The sequence below is a fragment of the Mastomys coucha genome, unplaced genomic scaffold (genome assembly GCF_008632895.1).
Source record: "Mastomys coucha isolate ucsf_1 unplaced genomic scaffold, UCSF_Mcou_1 pScaffold20, whole genome shotgun sequence".
Taxonomy (NCBI): Eukaryota; Metazoa; Chordata; class Mammalia; order Rodentia; family Muridae; genus Mastomys; species Mastomys coucha.
In genome coordinates this window covers 61,238,822-61,259,696 of record NW_022196903.1, presented here as the reverse complement: position 1 = coordinate 61,259,696, position 20,875 = coordinate 61,238,822, and the positions used below count along the sequence as shown (strand labels likewise).

The window sequence follows — 20,875 nt, the reverse complement described above, 5'->3', positions numbered from 1 at the left end:
ATAGACTAGGATGTGAGAAGTGCTAGGAAAGTCTGAGGTCAGGTGCTTGCTTTGTTGTGCCTGTCACATGACCCAGAGGTTCTAGGTCAAAGCCTTGGTCCTTAAGAGAGAGGCTGTGAGCAAGTCCTTCAAGCTCTGCTTGTTGCATGATGGAGTAACAGCAGCACTGTCGATCCAAAGGCCTGGAGGTGAGGTAATGCTTCAGGGCATAAGGGTCAACCTCACTGGCAGAGAAGCTCCAGACAGCTGACCCTTTCCCATACAATAAATCCTGATCAGGTACCTGGGACTGATGACCTTGAACCCATCAGTATCTGACATCGGAACCGAAGACCCTTAGAGATGCTAAAGTGCAATGTATTGAGAAGAGTACATCTTAAGTGTTCATTTGGGGGTCTGGTGAACCTCAACACTGTGAAAGGCACCCTCACTGTTCTCTCCCATGCTGGCCATGTAGGAACAGGCCTAAGCTTTATGATTTCTCAAGAGTTTACTCCTCAAGGGAAGGTTATTCCCTGACATTTTACAAAATAACCTTAAGGAGGTCAATAATGTCACTATTCTTTGTAATTGTGATGGAGGGCACATCTGCCAGGATCTTCATTGCTGGAGATTCAGGCTGGCTATAAACTCTCTAAGACATGAGCACCGGCATCCTGTAGTCTTATCCTGTAGGGATTGAAGCTTCCATGTGCCAGTCATAGAGATAGATGTTGGGACTAACAGCAGAGAAAATGGTAAGCCCTGGCCCAGATCACAGGCTATCTAACCTGTGGGAAGTTAGGGAGACAATGAATCAATGGTTTCAGTGATTTGGGGGTGATAAAGTAGGAGCACAGAGGTAAACTGAGGCACCTGGCCTGGGGTGCAATTTAGATGATCAGATCAGGGCCAGGCTTCAGCACTACTCTGCCCCTAGCACAAAGAGACAAACACTTGTGTTCTTTAACTTAATCTTCCTGACAATTCCATGCAGAGTATTTCATGAGCTCTAATGCCGAGTAGCATTGACAAAATGCCTGACTTAAGTCACCACTTTGTCCATATTAGTTACCTTGGTGGCAGATCTGCACGCTGGACAGGAGAGCTGAAAGTGGACAATGAAGCTCAGAAGTCCATAGAGTCAAAGCACGTGTGTGGAGAAAGCAAGAGCGAGGCCCACACAGTGGTTTGGATTTTCACTGTTGCTAGAGTAAGTGGGTACAACGTAGTGAATTCACCTACTGGGTTACTCCAGAGAGATATCAAAACAACAAATAAAGTGAGAAGAGAGATTCCACCATTGATATCTCCTGAGAGGCTTCTTAGCAGATGGCTGGCCTGTCGGAGGGCCGACTGAAGGATAGAATGTCGCTCAGCAGCTGTCTCTCCCTCCTCATCCTTCCTGAATCCTGAGTCTGAAAGGCAAAGCCACCTTTCTCAGTCCTTTTTAGTGGTTCTGTATGTGTCAGAGCCTACCACTGAGATGTATTCATAGAAGACTCAAAATGAGAGTGGATTAAAGGCATGAAAATAGAATCACCCAGGGTCCTGCTGCACACTCGAAGCCACCATTCTAGATGGAAGTGTCTGGTCGTGTGAGTCAGCAGTTGGCACGATTCAGCTTGCTGATCTAGGGCAGTGTCTGGTGCTTTTGCTGAAGGGCTCAGCCTAGTCGGTGTTCCTCTAGCCTTTCCTTTTATTTTGTGAGGGATCAATTTCCAGTATCTATTTAACACTGCTACAATGGGTTTTTTTTCCCTCAATTTTTTTCCCCAAAAATCTCAATATGAAACCATCTGATTGGCATATCTGGACTTGGACAAGGTACTTGACATTTCTGAGTTTTTATTTCTTCACCTATAAAATAGTTCTGAAACCATTGCCCATAAGGCAGTATTGAATGAGGGTAGTGTGGATATCTTTTGAAAAGTGAGTGTCAAGAGCAGATAACAAAATCTGCAGTCTGTAGAAACCACCTACCATCTAACTGTGTGAGTGCTTAGACTCTGCGATCCTGGCAGGAGCCATGGATACAGTGAGACAGGCAGTCAGTGTGTGCTCCTTTGTTTTTCGGTTTGTTTGTGGGAGTTAGAGCTAACTCCCTTGGTGACCAGCACAGGGCTTGCCAGGCTCACAGCTCACAGCATTTCCATCTTGAATGGTAGTGTCTTTCCCTTCCTTCTAACTTATGCTACATATTGTTGTTAGTTTTGTTTTCATTTGTTTGTGTGTGTGTTTAAATTAGCATATAAAGTACTAGGTATCATTCTGATATTCTTTCCTTGAAGAAAAGTCTCATAGTGGAGCCCTGGCTACCCTAAAGTTTACTATGCATATGAGACTGGTCTTGAACACACAATAATTCACTTGCTGAGATTAAAAACTTGTACCACTATGTCATGCTCATTATGGGTTTTACAATCAAGATATATTATCCTTGGTTGCCCTCCTTGCCCATCTCCACCTTCCTTCCTGACTTGCAGCCTTCTCTCCTAGTCTCTGTATGTTTTCCCACCACATGTGCTCCCCCCTTCTTTGCATCTCATCTCTTCTTAGCCTCTCTTTGCCCTTTTGGTTTTCTAGGCTTTACCCACATTTACTCCTGCTGATGTGCGAAAGTTTATACACCATGAACTAAGATCCATATGTAAGAAAGAACACGTGTTTTCTGCTTTTCTGAGTCTGGGTCACTTGAACTAACACTTTTCAGAGTTGTTCATTTTCCCATCTATTTCAAAACTACAATTTTCTTTATGTCTGAGTAAAGTGCAATAGTGTATCTATATCATATTTCCATTATTCATTTGTCTGTTAATAAGCATCTAGCTGGTCTCATTATTATTATTGTGAGTAGAGCAGCAAGAAACATGGATGTGTAATGTCTTTGTGGTAGTATAGGGAGTCTTTTGGGTTTATGTCCAAGGCACACAATGGTTCTCTTTTTAATTTTTTTTGAGAAACCTCGAGACTGATTTCCATATTGGTGATACTAATTTGCATTCCCACTAGAAGTGAATAAAGGCCGGGCAGTGGTGGTGCATGCCTTTAATCCCAGCACTTAGGAGGCAGAGACAGGTGGATTTCTGAGTTCAAGGCCAGCCTGGTCTACAGAGTGAGTTCCAGGACAGTCAGGGCTACACAGAGAAACCCTGTCTCAAAAAACAAAAAACAAAAACAAAAACAAACAAACAAAAAGAAGTGAATAAAGATTCCTCTTTTCCCAAGTCTTAATCAGCATTTGCTGTTAGTTTTCTCTTTAGTTTTATGTGTATGGGTATTTTGCCTGCATATATGTCTGTACACTACGTGTGTGTCTGGTGCTTGAAGAGACTGGAAGAGGACTGGTTGAACACCCTGGGTCTGTAGTTACAAGTAGTTGTGAACCACCATGTGGCTTCTGAGAATCAAACTCAGGTCCTCTGGAAGACCAGCCAGTACTCTTACTTGCTGAACCATTCCTCCAGCACCTTCATTTCCTTATCATTGTTGTTTTTGTTTGACTGTGGGTGTGTAGATGCCACACATGCATGTGGAGGTTGGAGATGACTTTCAGGAGCTTGGCCTCTTCTCCCAACAAGAGTTTCTAGGATGGAACTCGGCCTTAGGCAGCAGTGAATGTATCTGCTGATCATCTCACTGACCCAGCTTCCTTAATGGCAAACATTCTTGCAGGCCTGAGATACTATCCCAGAGAAGTTTTAACTAGCATTTCCCTGATGTTGAACATTTAAAAAAATTCTTAGTGGCTATTGGCGTTTTTTCTTCTTGAGAACAGTAAGTTCATCTGGATAAGCCTATTTGTTGATTGGCTGCTTTGCTTCTGTTGGTGTTGAATTTTTGTAGCTCTTTATAAGTTTTAGCCATTAGTACGGTATCCAAAGCATAGCTGGCAACTGTATCGTTCCATTCTGTCAGCTGTTTGCTTACTTTGCTGATACTTTCCTTTGTTGTCAAGACACTTTTAGCTTCATGTAACCCTATATGTTACTATTTCCTGTGCTATTGGAGATGTGTTCAAACTGTTTATCTTGATGTGCAATCTCCATGTTTGGTTTCCTCTCCCAGTTTCAGTGTTTCAGGTATTGAATTAAGGTCTTTGATTTACTTGGAACTGATCTCTGAACACGGTGAAAGAATAGGTCTAATTTTATTCTTCTGTTAGTAGATGTCTAGCTTTGTCAGCAACATTTGTTGAATAAGCTGTTGTTTTCCTCCTTTGAATGTTTTTGATGACTGTCAAAAATTAGGCAGCTTTAGCTGTATGGATTTATTTCTGCATGGGTCCTCTAACGTGTTCAGTTGATCTGCATGTCTTTTTCTGTGCCAGGACCAGGCCCTCTTTGTTACTGTTACACTGTATCATAGTTGGAATTCAAGTGTGATACCTCCAGCTTTGTTCTTTTTCTTTAGAATTGCTTTGGCTATGTATCTTCCTTTGTGTTTCCACTAAAATACTTGGAATTGCTTTTTTTTTTTCTATCTCTGCAAAGGCTGCCATTGGGCTAGTTTTAAAAGAAATGGTATCATCTCTAGTTTACTTTTGTTTTTATAGTCGTTTCATGATACAAATTATGTTGTGGCAGATGTGTAGTAACTCACTGATGATGAGGATGGCTGGAAAGTAATGAGTTAAGGATGCAACAAGGAATGTAGTTATGCCACGAGACATGCTCATTCTCTGTTACACCAAACCTAACAATGTTCTGGTGCTCTGGAGACTGATCTTCTCATACTTATTTCTTGTCACAAACTGTCCTTTCTCCTGCCATCCCAAGCAAAGCTTTGGCTTATTTCATAAGTTAAGAGCTTTGCTCTAAGGGTGAACAGGGGCGGGTATGCTTTCTGAGCCACTGCAGGGTCAATAGGACAGAAACGGGAGGAGGGAGTGGTCTACTGTGTGTCCTGCCTTTCCACTAAGGGTGCCTGAGTGCCTCTAGCACTCTGCCAGGAGGAGGCAAGGCAAAATCTCATATAGGGAGTCCACAGTGCTTCCTGGTTTTCTCTTTGAGTACCAGGAGCGCTACCAGCGTTCCTCCTGGAGAGGGAGTCAAGGAGCAGGAGGTGGGGTCTGAGGTCTATGTTTCCCCTCGGGACATCTAAGGGCCTGGCAGGAAGGGGAAGGTGGCCTGGGACAAACTGGAGAGGGCCAAGCACCAGAGGGGCTAGAGGGGAGGAAGCCCTCCTCCCAAGTTTTAGGTGTAGTTCTTTAGTAGTTAAAGGCCTTTCCACAATGATCCTTAATGAAGCAGCTCTCTAAGATGATCCTTGCTTGTTCATATTGCTTCATTTGGTGGTGGATGTAAATACATACACTTTACTCAGGGTAAGCAGGGATTCTATCATGGCCTTAGTAGGAACAGCTTAACAGTGTTCCTGCCCCTGGGGCAGGACCAGCAGGCGTGGGCCTCCATGAGTGATGGCTGCTGTGGGCTGGGCATAGAGCTTGTTTGTATAATAATGTTCACATCTTCACATTACTCTGAGGAATGTCCTCCCTGTTACCATTAATGACCCCATGATAATCAGAGACAGCATGAATCTGGGAGGCGAAGGTGTGGCTAATGTCTCAGCAAAATGGTAAATGCTGGGACCTTCAGGACAGCCCTTAAACTACAGGAAAGAGCTCTAAAAACATGTGTTTGAAAATATGCAATTTCTCAACTATGCAAAATATAAGGATGAAATATGAATTATGAAGGGTTTCACGAATCTAAAGGAACAAAAGCAGCTACACTGTAAGCCAACTTGTCAGAAAGATACCAAGGATGGAAATAAAGAGATTTAGGGAGTGGTGATCACAGAGAGCCCACCCAGCTACATTTTATGTTTATACTTATAAAGGCAGATAGATTCCTGAGTCCAGGGTAAGCCTGGGACAGAGCAAGGTTAGATTCAGGTGTGGTAGAATGGGCTTGGCAAAACAGTGGTAGGAAGCTGGTGCTATCGGTGGTTAGGTAAAGGCAGCAGATGGAGGAGAGCAGAAGCTAAAGAAGCACACAGTAAGTGGGGGAAATAGTGGCTAACTTATGGCTGCACACAGCCACTCTTGGGGTTTACTTCTCAGCAAGAGGGTGGAGGAGTAAAATCCACTGAGAAGGATTTGCAGAGCCTTCAAGAGACATTTGCATTGGGCACCTCCTGTGTGTTCCTGAAAGCATGTAAAGAGAAGAATCTGGCTTGCGTTGGTTTGTTGTCTCTCCCAGAGCCTAGTCAATGGTGGCCGACACACAACTGTAGCTTATGGTAACTTATGCTTTATGAAAACAGAACATCTCAGGGGAGACTAAGCTGTTCAGCAACTGTTTGGTGAGTGCCCTCTGTTTCTTCCAGGTGCCCTGCTGGTCTGAGGACGTGGAGGTGAATCCAGGACACTCTGCACACTCCAGAGACAGAGGCAGAAGAAGGCACTCAGGTAACAATGACTGGGTTCTTTGTCCATTCAGGTACTTATTGGTCCTTCACCATCTTGGAGGCTGGTGATCCAGGATGGGTTACAGAGCTGTGAGAAGGCAGGTTGTTACAATATGGTGACCTTTACCTGGGGATAAGGGCTGGAGACACTGTAGAAGACCTAGTTGATCTCTTTATTTGGAATGTGTGGGATGTTGAGGGTGAGGTGTTGATCTTAGACAGGATAAATAGGAATTATCCAGGTGTGTCTTAGTTAGTAATACTTTTGCTTTGATGAAACACCATGACCAAGGCAACTTGTGGAGGAAAGGGTTTATTTCAGCTTATACTTGCAGGTCCATCACTGAAGAAGTCTAGGCAGGAACTCAAAGAGGAACCTGGAGGCAGGAACCTGATGCAAAGGCCATGGAAGAGTGCTGCTTACTGGCTTGCTCAGCTTGCTTTCTTATAGAATCCTGGACTACCAGCCCAGGGATAACACCACACAAAGTGGGATGGACCCTCCCCCACTAATCACCAGTTAAGAAAATGCTCTAAAGGCTTGCCTACAGCCAGATCTTATAGAAGCATATCATAATTAAGATTCAGATGATTTTAGCTTGTGTCAAGTTGACATAAAACTATCCAGCACAAGGTGACAAGTTCCAGGTAGTATATATAGGTGTATGTTTCAATAACTGAGGTAGAAAGGGAATATTCTAAGCAAAGAAAATTACATGGCGCAAGAGAGGACCCGGAGGACTAAGAAAGTAGGCCAAGTTCAATACTGCTAGAGGGAAAGATTGAAGGTCTGGAGGGAGTGGTGGGAAGTGAAGTTTGAAGCAAACTGGAACTGGATCTTGCAAAAACTTATCATGTTAAGTAAATGCCTTATTAATTTTCTATTGCTATAATAAGGACCATGACCAAGGCAATTTATAGAAGGAAGAATTTATTTGGGGTGTACAATTTTAGAGAGTTAGAGTCCATGGCCATCCTGCCAGGGTGCATGGCAGCAGGCAGGCAGGCAGGCATGGTGCTTGAGTGGTAGCTGAGGGCTCACATCGTGAAAGCCTGGCCCAGTGACACACCTCCTAATCCTTCCCAAACAATTCTTCCAACTGAGGATCAGGTACTAAAACCTATGAACCTGTGGGGGCCATTCTCATCCAAACCACCACAGTAAAAACTTGGCCTTCATTCTGAAGGCAATAAGAAAGAACTTTACAGGTGCTTTAAAAGCTTTAAAATAATGTCTTAAGGTAGTAGTTACAAAATTAAAAGCAATTAAAAAATCATCACACACAGTCACTCAAAATAAACATATAGCTGTGATAGCTACTGTGCAAAGGACTCCAAGTCACCCAGACTTAAAGTGCCATAATAATGGCTAATTATAACAGTCACAGGCATTTGACAGGGGAAGCTGTCCTCTCAGGATTGTGCCACTCAGTCTTCAAAGAAATCACAAGTGTTATCTCCTTGGACGAAGGAGTCTGCTGCTCCACAGCCAGCACCACTCATGGCTGCTGCATTTTGGCTTTAATTTTTGGGTATTGGCAACTGTAGTAGAATGCATGGTGCGCTCACATCCAAGTCTCTTAAATCTGTGGCTGACGTGTCACATGGCAAAAGCAACACTGAAGATGTGATCAGGTTGGACCTGGATTTACCAGGTTGGTTCAGAGTAATCAGAAGGGTTCTCTGAGACAGTGGCTGTTGCATCATGGAATGGGAAGTGGAGTGGGAGAAGAGCCGAAAAGGAAGTGGAGGGTAAGAATAGAGGAAAGGAAAGGGAAATGGAGGGAAGGGGAGCAGGTAGGGAAAGGAAGAGGAAGAAAAGCAGGATGGAGAAGAGAGAGATGCAGAGGATAAGGAGGGCAAGATAGGAGAAGAGAAGGTCCCAAGCTGGAAGGAACCCAGCCTGGTTGACAGCCTCTCTTTGAGGCTCTCTAGTCAAACAGTAGGCTCAAAGAAATTAGAGTTTACCAGGCTCTCTTGCTGCAGAAAGAAAAGTTGGAAGCCCTGGGAACTTCTAGGAGATGAACTATAGCTAGAGGAGGGACTTGTCTCTGGGAGAAGGATTGACAACCTGGCAAGGACCTAGCAGGAAAAGCCAGAGCTGAAATAGTCGTGGTCAGGGAACCACATCTCTGTCTGACTGCTCAGTGTGCCTGCTTTCTACCTCCCATGTTAGTTTTACTCTCTTGGACTTGGGGCCATTGGGTCTTTCTGTAACTTTCCCCAAGGTGGCCACATGGATTGAATCTCCTTTTCACTATTAATTTGGCGCTTTCAATTGGCTCTTCCCAGATCAATAGCTGAACCAGACTTGCTGAGGCACAGACTGTCACTCTAAGTCAGGTCATAGAAAGAGACTGTAGTGATGTGTTTTTGAGGAAGGAAGAAGAAGCCACAAAAACTGGAGAGCCTCCTATAGATGACAGCTCTGCCAATAACCAGTTGTCAACAGAACTGTAAGAAAAAAAAATGCCAGTTAAGGCTGTGGTTATCTTGTTCACAGTTGCAACGGGCAACTAATAGAGTACCTTTTTGGAGTAAGTGCCACACAACAGCATGATCATAATTCGTCATCACAATATTGCTAGGTCCTGGCAGGGATGGATCTCTGGGAGGCCAGTGGTCATGTTTGCCTGGGTCAACATACAGCCGTCAGCATCCACAGAGGGGCAGGTTCAGACTGCCCTTATAGGGCCCAGTCTGGAGACTTAGGAAGAATTCTCCCTGGTTTGGAAGCCATTTCAGAGGCTTCTGAGCCAACATCATACAATGCAAGAGGAAGCCTGGCTAGTGGCCAAGACCGGAAAATTGCCTTGCTATAAATAGCACTGTGAAAAACTGTCTTATATGACATGTTTCTAAAGGTGGCCCCTAGACCTGTGTGTGTCCCTGAAATACATTCAGGGAGTCCACAGGGCAAAAGATTTAAAAAAAAATCAACAAAACACTGTCAATCCCACAGTGGAGATTTTTAAAAATTATTATTATTTTTAAAAACTTCATTATTAGAAAAAAGTTGCAAATGAAGAATATCAACACATCAAAATTAATCATACCCAAAGACTAATTCAATAGATTTTCTACACGTAATTGCCATTCAGATGAAAGCTGTAGAACTCCAAATTGGATTTTATACTAGCAAATATGTTATTACACACTTATCCATTGCCCCAAACAACATATCCACAACAGATTTAGAACTAGAAAACAATTACCTTTAAAGAGCTATCCTTTTATACCTTCTTTTGTAATTTGTGCTCATTACTTGCATCTAGTCTTTCCTCATTCCTCAATATTTAGTCTTCCTTAGTCTGTTTTCTGCACGTTATACTGTACTCACATATACATTTGTTTACATATATTAGGGCTAGATTCTACATATGAAGGAGAACATGAAGTTCTTTTTATTTTTTCTAAGAGTGTATGATCCCACCTAACAATATACATTCTAAGGATATCCATTTTTCTTCAAATTTTGTGATCACATTCTTTTTTTTTTATCAAGACACTGTTTCTCTGTATAGCCCTGGCTGTCCTGGAACTCACTCTGTAGACCAGGCTGGCCTTCAACTCAGAAATCTGCCTGTCTCTGCCTCCCAACAGATCACATTCTTCTTTAGAGCTGAATAGTATTTTTTCCTTCATATTATATATTTTTATTTAATATATTATATATTTTTATATATTATATTTTTATTTAATATATTTAATATATTTCAATATATTTTATTTTATTATCCACTCACCTGTTGACAGACAAGGAGTTTCTAATTCTTTGCTATAAGGAATGAAGCAAGAATATACACAGGGCTTGAATACCTCTATGGTAGGGTTGGAGTTCTCTGGATTTATGCCAAGCAGTGAAATGCATGTGGTCAAATGGCCATTCTATTTTTAATTTTTTGAGAAATTTCCAAACTGATTTCCGCAACGGTTGTTTTCACTTGCACCCCCACCAACAGTGAAGAAGGGCTTCTTTCATCACATCCTCTCCAATATTTGCTGTCAGATTAATGATAGCCATTCTAACGGGGCTGTTAATTGCATGTATGTGATGGCTATGGACATTGAGCACTTTATTAAATCGTTATTGGCCATTTGTGTGTCTTTCTTACAAAGTGTCGATTCAGTGCATTTACCCATTTGTTGACTGTCAGTTTCTGTTTCCTTCGTATTTTTCGGCAATTCTTTGTAAATTCTGGTGTGAAGCACTTGTTCAAAGGGCACCAGGTAAAGCTTTTTCCCCACACTGTTTACTCTGCTGGTTGTCTCCTTTGCTGTACAGAAACTATTTCCATGTAGTCCCATCTGTCGATTCAAGGGCGATGGTCACCGTGCTGTTATTGTTCTGTTCAAAACCTTCTCGCCTACCTCAGTATTCTGAAGGGTACTCTCTATTTTTTTTTCTGCTAGAAGTTTCAGTGTTTCATGTTTTATATTAAGATCTTTGATCTATTTTGAATTTATTTTTTCTGCAGTGTGAAATATAAAAATCTAATTTCCTTTTTCTGTAGCAGAAATCCAAGTTTGCCAACACCATTTGTTGGATAGGCTTCCTCCCACCCCCACCCCCACCGTCAGTGGATTTGCTTGTTTGTTTGTTTTTTGCTTCCTTTGTAAAAACTTAAGTGGGCATAGCTTTGGATTTTATTTCTCGGTACTCTACTCTATTCCATGGACCTACGTGTCCATTTTTTATGCCATCACAGGCTCTCTTTATCACTCTAGTTCTATAGTGTAATCTGATGGTGGGTATTGAAACACCTCCAGCAGTGCTCTTACTCAGGATTATGTTGGTTATTAATGGTCTTTTGTAATTCTATATAAATTCTTGTATTATTTTTCTAAGCCTATTGTGATGGTTTGTATATGCTTGGCCCAGGGAGTGGCACTATTAGAAGTTGTGGAAATGGGTGTAGCCTTGAGGGAGTAGGCATATCACTGTGGGTATGGGTTTTAAGACCCTCATCCTAGCTGCCTGGAAGCCAGTATTCTGCTAGCAGTCTGTCAGATGAAGATGTAGAACTCTCAGCTCCTCCTGTACTATGCTTGCCTGGATGCTGCCATGTTCCCTCCTTGATGATAGTGGACTGAACCTGTAAGCCAGCCCCAATTAAATATTGTCTTTATAAGAGTTGCCTTGGTCATGGTGTCTGTTCACAACAATAAAACCCTAACCAAGGCAGAAGTGCTCTTATGAAATATAACATCAGAATTTTAAGTTTTGTATCAAATCTGGATTTGATGAAATAATTTTTAGTAATATGGGCATTAATTTTTGCCAATCCAGGAAGTTTTGTGATTTCCTTTCTCAATATTGACATTTTCATTACATAAGTCTTTCACTTCTTTTGTTACATAGATTTCATTTTTTTTTTTTTACTTCTTTGGTTAGATATATTTCTAAACATTTATTTTTTTGGAGTTATTTTGAATGAATTTTTTTCTCTCTGAGAGTACACTATTGGTATAAATAAAATAGTACCTTTTTTAAACTTTAATTTTTTAATATTGCAACTTTACAGTTTATTAGGTCCAAGAAATTCTTAGTAAGCTTATTAGGGTTCTCTTTATGTAAAGAGTCATGTTGTTTGAAAACAGCGATTGTTTGGCATTCTCCCCTACTTATACCCCTTTAAGGTCTTTCTCTTGTTTAATTGTTATACCAAAAACTTTTAGTACTATATCAAATGAAAGAGAGGGGAGAGTAGGCATCCTTGTCTAGTTTGTGACTTTAGAGAAATGCTTTATATGCTGTTGCCTAGAGGTTTGTTTCATGTAGCCTTTATTATTTTGAGATATGTTCCATCTATTCCCAAGCCTCCAGAACTTTTATCATAAGGGCATGTTGGACTTACTTACATGTCTCTTCAGTATCAATTGAAAGATTCTGTGGTTTGTAAATCTTATTAATTTTCCAAAAACCAACTCTTTAGTTGATTTTTGTCTATTGTTCTTTTAATACCCTTCTTCTTAATTTCTTCCTTAATCCTTATTGCTTTTTGCTATCTACTGTGTTCTGGATTGGCTACTTAATGTTTTTCAATAGAATTGAGGTACATAATTAGTTTGGTAGGATATTTATTTGATATTACTCAGATTATTTTTAATGATTTATTTATTTGTTTTATGTATGTGAGTACACCATCACTCTCTTCAGACACAACAGAAAAGAGCATCAGATCCTGTTACAGACGGTTGAGAGCCACAATGTGGTTGCTAGGAATTGAACTCAGGATCTCTGGAAGAGCAGTCAGTGCTCTTAACTGCTGAGCCATCTTTTCAGCCCCGAGGTTATTTTTAATATGAGCCCTTATCTCTACAAGCTTTACTTAGATACCTTGGCTGCATCTCGGTGGTCCTGATAGGATGGGTTTTCACTATCTTTTTTTTTTTTTTTCCTCTCGCTGATTTCTTGGACCAGTCCCTGTTCATTCAAAAATTTGTTGTTTACTTTCGAATATTTTTGTGGTTTCAATAGTTTATCTTATTATCGATTTCTAGTTTTATTGCAGCATGGTATGATAGGATACAAGCAATTATCTCAGTTTTAGCTTTAAAGTTTCTTTACTTGTTTTTAGTTAAGAAGACCTATCTAAGTATGAGAATAGACTGCTGAAGTTTCCTTCTTTGTGGTCTTTGTGGTCTTTTATATCTTTTAGTGTCTGTTTTTATTAAATTAGGAGTTACAAGGCTTGGTGCAAGAGGGTTTATAATTGTTATATCTTCTTAATGAATTGTTTCACTTGTCCCTTCTTTTTATTCTAATTAGCTCTGGTTTGAGGTTCATTTTGTCTAATATAAGGATAGCTATGAAAGCTGTTTATGTTTTCCATTTGCTTGTAGCTTGTTTTTCATCTGTTAATGCTAAGTTTGGGGTATCTTTACCAGTTGAGTGTGTTCCTTGGAGATCTTACACAGTCGTTGTTTCTTATTTTTTAATTGAACCCATTAGTCTGCATCTTTTCAGTAATAAGTTGAGACCATTTATGTTTAAACTTATTATAGAAAAGGGTTTGCTTTTCCTGTAAATGTGTTAGGTCATTTGTTTCGTTTTGCTTGATTGTTGGTATAATTTTCCTTCTCATTTTAATTTTTAGGGTTTAGCTGTTTTGCATGTGTTTTTCCTTCCAAGTCTAGTTTACTTATCTGAAATTGGGCTGTGTCTCATCTTCCTTCCTGTAAAGTATTCCACTAAAAATTTTCTGTTTTCACAAGTTGCCTTAATTTGTGTTTGTCTTGTTATTTTTCTGTCAGTTTTGAATGATGTCTTTGCAGTCTTGGTTCACAGTTGTTTCCTTTCAGAGCTTGGCCTCAAATTCTCAGAGATCTGCCTAACTTTCCCTCCTAAGTGCTGGCATTAAAGAAGGGCCCCACCACGTACGTCCAAGCTGTTTGCTTTCCATGTTTCAATCTCCTTGCAAAATTTTTCTTTCATAATTTGAACTTTTGCCTTCAATTTAACTGCTACATTCACTTTGGAGAGTGTCTTGTCAAGGTCTTGAATAAATTTTCTTAATTTGTGCATCTTTGTTTGAATCTTTTATGTGATTGCTAATTTTTTTTTTAAACAGTAATACTCTAAGTTCTTTTCCAGACATTTTAGCTCTCTCTGTAAGTTTGCATTCTCTTAAAGGGGAGTTCATCAGTGAGTGACGGGTCATAGGTTGTATTATACTTTTTTGTCTTGCTTTATCATGTTTTATGCTTCTATTGAAGTGGATTTGCTTAGAAATCATCTTCTTCCAACTCTATGACCTTGGTCACCGCTGGGTTCTATGAGCTCACTGGAGATAAAACTTCAGAACCAGTGATGTTTGTCTACTATTAGGAGTTGGGGCTAAAGCCACTGGCCTAAAGTAACCTGTGGGAGTACAGCTGCTCAAACTCCAGGTTCTGCAGTGATCAGTGCGACCCCAGAATCATAACCCGAAACCCACAATGACCTTAGAGACTTCTGGAACCAAAGCTCCAGACTCTCAGGGAAGGATACAGTGAAGCCAAACCTCATGCTCTGCCTTGACCCATTAGGCCACTGTACTGAAGTTCTGGTCGCCCAGAACCCTGCAGTCTAGCAGAAGCAGGAAGCCAGATTATCAGTGTTCTCCAGTCTAGCAGAAGCTGGATGCTTGAACACTGCCACTCTCTAATCCCAGAAGAAGCCAGAGACTTGATCAACCAGTGATCTCTGGTCCTGCAGATATGGAAAGCCTCTATATATTTATCTATTTATGTAGAAGAGATCATGCTTGTGTATGCCAGAGGACATCAACAAGTGGGCTCCAGGTATAGTTTTTACAGGTACATGAAGTATGAAAAATTTTTTAAAAAGATTTATTTATTATTATAAATGAGTACACTTTAGCTGTCTTCAGACACACCAGAAGAGGGTGTCAGATCTCATTACAGGTGGTTGTGAGCCACCATGTGGTTGCTGGGATTTGAACTCTCGACCTTCAGAAGACCAGTCGGTGCTCTTATCTGCTGAGCCATCTCACCAGCCCAGGTGTGAAATTGTTATGGACTGAATGCAACAGGAATTTACTTTTTTTATATTAAGCCAAATAGTAAAGAGAGTGGGAACAAAATTTTGTTGTTTGGGATTTTTTCCCCCCAAAATGCTATTTATTTAAAAGTACTATTTAGGGCTGCTGAGATGGCTTAATGGTTAGGAGCACTTCTGCCCTCGCCCTTCTTCAGTTCCCAACACCCACATCCTGGGGCTCACACATGCCTGTAACTTCAGTTCCAGGGTGTCCACCTCCTTTTCCTGGCTTCTGGGGATACCTGATCACATGTGCTCGTGCACACCCACACATACACATATACAAATAAAGATAAAAACTTTGAGAATATTATTTATAACACATACTGATGTAATGCTGCTATTTCAAAATTAGTGTATTTCTTAAATATCGTGATGATGAAAATGAGGAAGTGGAAGAGAAGGTGAAAGAGGTGATGTTGGAGTAGGAAGAGGAGGAAACAGAGTCTTGCTGGCCTAGGCTGGCCCACAACAGCAGTCGGCCTGTCCCCACCTCCTGAGTGCTGTGAATGCAGAACATGTGCACATGTCAGCATCAATATTAATCTCTAGTGTTAAATATTTGTGGAGAGAACCCAGGTGAATAGTGGAGCTTTGAGATGTTCAATTTTTCTAGGAATAAAAAGGAGTCAGGAACCCAAAAGGCATGCTATCTACTGAGGTCCACAAATACTGAGACTAGTCTCTACAATTAAAATGAAGGTATAGACTTTAGTCAAAGGTTCTAATTCTGCAAAGAGCAAAGCAGATGTGCCCATTCCCAACGAGCCAACGAAGCTCAGCCGCGGCTGGGTGACACAGGTCCCTCCAAAGGGCTGAAGGTTTCACTTTCATTTCTCCTAGGTGCTGGGTGTTTCAATGATTCCTAAACAAGGGCCCACTTGCTGGCAAGAGATCTGGATGGTCCTGTACAGGCTATTTGCAAGGCAGGTGGGTTAGAGGAGATTCTGCCAGACAGGCTGGCTCTCTGACTGGCTCTGAAGCTCCCTCTGCAGGCTGGTAGCAGGTTCTACATTATCCTTACTTAATCTTGCTCAGCTTGAGCTTTTTAGCCCCGGAGTTTGAACTTCACAAATAATCGGACCTCTCGGAGCAGAAACCAAAACCGTTCAGAACACATTGCAGTGAATGAATGAATGAATGAATGAATGAATGAATGAATGAATGAATATCATTAACCTTGATCTAAGCCTGGGTTTGGCTCACACGGGATCATTTGACTTGTTGCATTTCAGTCACATAACAGCCAGAAAGATCTCTCCAGTTCCAGTGCGCTATGACTCTTGGTGCAAACCGGCCCCAACTCTCACAGCAGGGAGGGACTTCGGGTCAAACCTTGTATTTGTAGATTTGACTTCAAGTCCGATATGGCATTTACAGACCTAGGGGAGAATATTCTGTAGCAATCACGTATTTAAAGACTGTTTGGTTTCAGTTCACACACAATTATAAAGTAAGCCATAATAAGTTGGCACTGACTGAAACACAGGACCGAAGGAAGTACATGCATTTTCTCATCTGACCCACAGTAGCAACCTATATGGTGCAGTGCTTTGAATAAGAATGTGCCCCATAGGCTTATCTATTTGAAGGTTTGGTTCCCAGTTTGTGAATAGTTTAGAAAGGATTGGGAGGGAGGTGTGGTATGTCACCGGGAGTGGGATTTAAGGTTTTGAAACCATACACCAGGCCCAGTCTCAAATTTTCTGCCTGCTGCCTGGGAATTAGGATGTAAGCTCTCAGCTACTGCTCCAGAGACACTTTCTCTGCCTGCCTGCTGCCCCTTGCCCTGCAACGGCTCGTGATGGATTCACCCTCTGAGTCTGTAAGCAAGCCTCAAGTTGCCTTAACCACGGAGCTTTCCCGTGAGTGCCTTGGATCTTAAAGGGCCCTCCATTCTTCTAAGCATCAAAAGTCGCTCCTCTTTTTGTCTCTTCCTTTTGCATGGTGTCAGGAATCACATGCACTGTGTAATCTTTTTATTTTTTTCTTTTTTCTTTTTGGTTTTTTTTTTTTTTTTGAGACAGGGTTTCTCTGTATAGCTCTGGCTGTCCTGGAACTGCACCGTGTAATCTTGATAGTAGGTTCCAATTTATGCACACTGTGCCAAGGACCAGCCTGGGCCAGGTTTGGGTTCCTGAGTCCAAGGTCTGAAATCCTATTAGAAAAAAATTCTAAAAGAGCTGTGTTTCTCTCCATAGACTTTCTGACTAAATCAGAAATCCTGTTAAAAACATTAAAAGATCTGTTCACTCTCCAGAAATCTCCAGACAGCTCAGCTCTTGCTAGAGAAAAATTCTAAAGAAGAAAGTGCTATCACTTTCTATTAGCCCATCCCACGCAGACCAAAGCCCAGGTTTTGGTTTTTGTTTTCTTTTCTTTTTTTTCTGAGACAGGGTTTCTCTGTGTAGCCCTGACTGTTCCCAAACTCACTCTGTAAACCAGGCTGGCCTCGAACTCATAAGTCCATCTGCCTCTGCCTTCGAAGTGCTGGGATTAAAGGCACGTGCCACCACTGCCCGGCCCCTGTTTTTTATTTACAAATCAATTCAGTTATTTATTCCAGGTTCCCTCTTAACCATCCCACAAATCAGCATTCTATGATTCTAGACCCTGGATTGTTTGGAAGAGACAGCAAACATAGCACAATAAGATAGCTGAGTGGAACCCCACCCTGGAATTACCATTCTGATCACTCCTAGACCTAACTTGGTCCCAGACTGACCTTGAATTCAAGAATCTGCCTGCCATAGTATCTGCCTGTCTTTGTATCTTTCTGAAAAGTGGTCTCAGAGTGCAGCTGCCTCTGTTCCTTTACATTTGTGAAGCTCCTTATACAGTTCATATTGCATCCTTATATTTTTGCACAATTGAAAAACTATATTTTTTTGAACTCATGTTTTTAGAGTTCTTTTCCACAGCTTTCAGGGCTGTCCTGAAGGCCCCAGCATTTATCATTTTGCTAAAAACATTAACCATGCCTTCAATTCCCAGACTCTGCTGTCTCTGATTATCATGGGGTCATTAACGTTAATAGAGAGGACATTCCTGGGAAGAACGAGAAAATATGTACATTATTATACAAACAAGCCTTAAGCCCACAGCGGCCATCAACCCTCCCATGGAGGCCCATGCCCTGTGGGCTCTGTTCCAGGGGCAGGAAACCATGTCATACTGTCCCTTACATGGCCATGCTGGACTCAGCACACTGGGTTCACAGTGATGCCAGCTACGAAGCTCTGATGCAAGTGTTACCCTTTGGTTTTGGCTTGGTAAATATTGCTGCTATCAATGTTTGATGGTAGTATCAAGGAAACAAACAACTGTTCTACCACTAAGTTCTTCAACTTGGTAACTGACTAAAAATTATTTAATAGGGTCTTTTTTGTAGCAGGGAATATTATTTTATTATTATATATTATTTATACATTATTAAGGTAAACAAACATGCAAAAATACCACCACCACTACTCTTTGTCATTATTCTTGCCATTGTCTCTAAACATATCAGCTATTTTATTTTATTTTATTTTATTTTATTTTTTTATTTTTTTATTTTTTTTTGGTGTTTTCGAGACAGGGTTTCTCTGTGTAGTCCTGGCTGTCCTGGAACTCACTCTGTAGACCAGGCTGGCCTTGAACTCAGAAATCCACCTGCCTCTGCCTCCCAAGTGCTGGGATTAAAGGCGTGTGCCACCACCGCCCGGCCATATCAGCTATTTTATGGACCACCAGCTATCCAAGAAAGTCTCTAGAATAAAGATCGCTGCTCTTCCCATCTCTCCATGGTCGCAGTAGAGGTTTCCCAGGATTAATTACTACTTCCAGCCACTGATGTTTGGTCAGAAGTAACTAGCTTGTTCTAAAGAGACAACTGTATCCCCTTCACTTTGGCTACTATTGAAATAATGGACTGGAAGAAACTGGAAGTCCCCAGGGAGAAGAGAGAGCTTAAAGGCTGGGACAGCGAGAAGGGAAACTTTTTTCAAGGAGATTTGCAACTTGTCAGGACACTTTTCAGGAAAATGGAGTGGGAACAAGGTTAGTTACTGGTGGGTAGGAACCTCACCAGGAGTGCTTAGATAGGCATGACTCTTGTTAGGTTTCTAAGACGGCTTAAAAGAGATGGAAAGCAGAAAAAGAGAGGCATCTGACTTTAGACGGGTGGGATCGTGCTCATTGGCTGACACACACAGCGACGGGCATAATCACACTCACTGGGGAGGGTGAGAATGCCTGAGCGTGTGGATAAGATGGCTGTGACCCTTTTTAGGAGTGAAAGTGACTGTAGCACCGTTTCCTCCTATAGTCCCTCCTCCCTTTCAAGTGGACTTGCCTGGCTGCAAGGGAAGCTGGGAAGTGTAGTTTTTTAATCAGAAAACTATCGACTCTGGCCTCAACTTAAACCCAGCCTCATGTTGGGCTCTGGAAGAAGAATCATGATCAGCGGTTCTCTTCGTCCCTCTTCCGTTTTCAGCTCTTTCACTGTTAACTTGGCTGTTTTAACTGGCTTATAGATGAAAGAACTTGGTTCGGGTTTCATGTGGCATAGACTGCAACAGACAATAAAGGCAGGTTTTTATGGTTATGCTATCTTGATGCAACACTGTTCTTGGCCACTGAAGCCCTGTGAGTCACAACCTGGTCTGCTGGATCCTGAGTGACTAGCCTTTAAAAAAAAAAAAAAAAACCTGTTGAGAATGGAGCCCATGGTTTTGGACATGCCAGTGTTCAGCATCTCCAGCTGTTGGCCAACAGCCTTTCAAATGGGAAAGACAAGACCTCGCAAACATAAAAGCAAACTTGGTGGAGAAATAAATGGTTCTGAGAGAAAACACAAAGCTACGAGTCTCTTTCAGACATTTCCATCCTTTCCCATTTGTTTTCTCTTTGAACTCCTGACTATCCCTCGCCCAGATTGGCCTCATTATAAGCATAAGGGAACCTCAGGGTCTTGGACATACTCAGCCTCACGCTCCCATTGCGATGTCCCCCAGACCAGCTTTACTGTTTTTATGCCCTCCATCCTTGTAGCTGTAGCACCTCTGTGTAGTGAGGCCACCACGTGTGCAAACATTTGCAAAGAGTGGCCATTTACTGATCTTAGGCACAGGTCTTCTGAATTCCTTCATGGTCAAGACTTATGCTTTGCTAACACTAAGGGGATGATAGGAAACTACACATGGTAACTTGAATGGTAAACAGAAACATCAGGTAGAATTAAATGACAACAATGAAGACATGGGCAGATCACGTGGGACATGAAATCCTGTGCTGATGACTGACCATGCAGTCTAGTGGATGAGAACTGGGAACGAGATGATTAAAACCTCATGTTCATCATATGTTAGCTGACATGGTGTTAGGCAGTGCTCTCACCCCCTCAGAGACTATCCTCTCAACTTTTGTGTCTATGTGCCCTGGGATCAGAACCAGGGGGCAGTGCGTGCTAGTCAAGCACCTTTCGAAATAAGCTATACCCCCAGCCCTCTTTGTGGTTCAATTCTGAAAGTCAAATGAGATAACCCATCTAAAGAGTTTAGTATGGTGATAGGTATTTGGAAACATTGGCTAAATGCCAGGCTTGGTTTCTTGCCCTTGTTTTGCTTGTTTGTTTGTTTTGTTTTGTTTAAGATTCATTAAAAGGTTTTTAAATGGTGTGCATATGAATGAGTGCAGGTACCTGTGGAATCCAGCAGAGGATGTCGGATGCTGGTGGCTGGATTTACAGAAGTTATGTGTTGCCCTGTGTGGATGCTAGGAACCAAAGCTGTGTCCTCTGCAGGCATAGCCAGTGATCTTAACCTCTCAGGTCATCTCTCTTGCTTTCAGGCTGGGTTTTTGATGCTTTGGTTTCTCCTCTCAGAGAAACCTGCTGAGAAAGACAACAGAGTTTGACCTTTCCTTGTCTGAAGCCAGTGCACTGGGTGTTGGCTT

General features: G+C 41.7%; 1 long non-coding RNA gene across 2 annotated transcripts in view; it reads left to right on the top strand.

Moving 5' to 3' along the window:
• Positions 1-68: 68 nt before the first annotated feature.
• Positions 69-20,875, top strand: part of LOC116099019 — a 63,698-nt gene continuing 42,891 nt past the window's right edge. For both annotated transcript variants that reach the window (XR_004122041.1, XR_004122042.1), the window contains exons 1-3: positions 69-188; positions 6,313-6,394; positions 15,782-15,868. This is a non-coding gene — a long non-coding RNA (uncharacterized LOC116099019). The remainder of the gene's footprint in view (positions 189-6,312; positions 6,395-15,781; positions 15,869-20,875) is intronic.